General features: G+C 45.6%; 2 non-coding genes across 2 annotated transcripts; both read left to right on the top strand.

Moving 5' to 3' along the window:
• Positions 1–1033: 1033 nt before the first annotated feature.
• Pmar_PMAR018653 lies at positions 1034–1107 on the top strand. The gene has a single exon. It is a non-coding gene; the product is annotated as a tRNA-Val (tRNA).
• Positions 1108–1205: 98 nt separating this feature from the next.
• Pmar_PMAR018652 lies at positions 1206–1279 on the top strand. The gene has a single exon. It is a non-coding gene; the product is annotated as a tRNA-Val (tRNA).
• The last annotated feature ends 333 nt before the right edge of the window (positions 1280–1612 follow it).

Raw genomic sequence — 1612 nt, 5'->3', positions numbered from 1 at the left:
CGTCAAACGATTGCTCGAGCGGTCTAGCTAGGTATATGATGAGTGTTACATATGCAGCATGTTTCGAGACCAGCCTCCGATTTCGGTATAGCATAAAACGTGGGTTTCACTCACTCCTGAATCTACTCCCATTGCCTCCCGTTCAACCACCACATCCTATTATTCATTCACGCTAGTCACTAATTTCTATGAATTCAACTTGCGCGTCCACCCAATCATCCATCAAATTACTGACTTCATACCTTGCAGTCTCTAAATTCACACGCATTCTTTTGCGTGCGCATCTCCATGCTACTCAACCTACTTAGCCTACTGGAAGCGACAGTGCGACACCACAACCCTCCAAATCTAGGCTTTTCACGGGCCACCATGGCCTTATCATTCAATTTGAGGCGTTATTCGCGGGTGCTGGTATGTATCATGTCATAGTTACTCTGTGATCACAGGTACATGTTGGCAGCGCCATGCGGGAGTGAAAGACGGTGACCATCCACTACTACCCTCAGAATTTTATGGAAAGAAGTTGATATTGTGGTGACTGGTGACACTTAACCTGAAAAATTGTTAATAAATCGATTCAACTGTTTTTGCTGAACAGCTTCGTATCACCACTATCTACCCAGATGCGCATGTTCATGGTCTCACTAAGGTTACTGTACACTGATAAAGCTTATTGTAGAGAACATATTGCGTTTGCCTGGTGACAACGGATTATCGTTGCACATTCGATAACGAAAAACTGAGGACCGTGTCTCGCGAACGCTTGGGTACTCTATAGCGATCGGGTGAACCATTGTTATCTTGAGTGCTCCCGTATCCCTCGAACAATGTTGAGAACCAAGCAGCTTCGCCAGCGGCGGGGGGAACGTTGCGAGTTCATGGAAGTCAACATTGTCGAAGGGGAGCGGGCGATTTCGGCAATTGCCACTTACGCTATCACGATTCGTTCCCTGAGGGATAACTGGGAGAACATTCAAACACATGAAATGGAACGGAGTGGTCGAGAGACAAATATCTGATATCATATCATCTTGCTGGAATGGTCTAGTTGGTTATGACGACTGCCTAACACGCAGTAGGTCCCGAGTTCGATTCTCGGTTCCAGTATGTTACAATTGTTATACACAAAGTCACATAATTCTGTGTCAAACACATAAAATGGAACCGCATCGTTGAGAAACAAATGTCTGGTCGTGCACTAACCTGCTGGAATGGTCTAGTTGGTTATGACGACTGCCTCACACGCAGTAGGTCCCGAGTTCGATTCTCGGTTCCAGTATCGTGCAGTCATTGTACAAAGAGCCGCACAACTCCGTACAAAATATACTATGGAACGGCGCCGTCAAACGATTGCTCGAGCGGTCTAGCTAGGTATATGATGAGTGTTACATATGCAGCATGTTTCGAGACCAGCCTCCGATTTCGGTATAGCATAAAACGTGGGTTTCACTCACTCCTGAATCTACTCCCATTGCCTCCCGTTCAACCACCACATCCTATTATTCATTCACGCTAGTCACTAATTTCTATGAATTCAACTTGCGCGTCCACCCAATCATCCATCAAATTACTGACTTCATACCTTGCAGTCTCTAAATTCACACGCATTCTT

This window comes from Perkinsus marinus, assembly GCF_000006405.1.
Source record: "Perkinsus marinus ATCC 50983 genomic scaffold scf_1104296949582, whole genome shotgun sequence".
Classification (NCBI taxonomy): Eukaryota; Perkinsozoa; order Perkinsida; family Perkinsidae; genus Perkinsus; species Perkinsus marinus.
The sequence above is the reverse complement of the archived record's forward strand: the minus strand, read 5'-3'. Positions and strand labels throughout refer to the sequence as shown.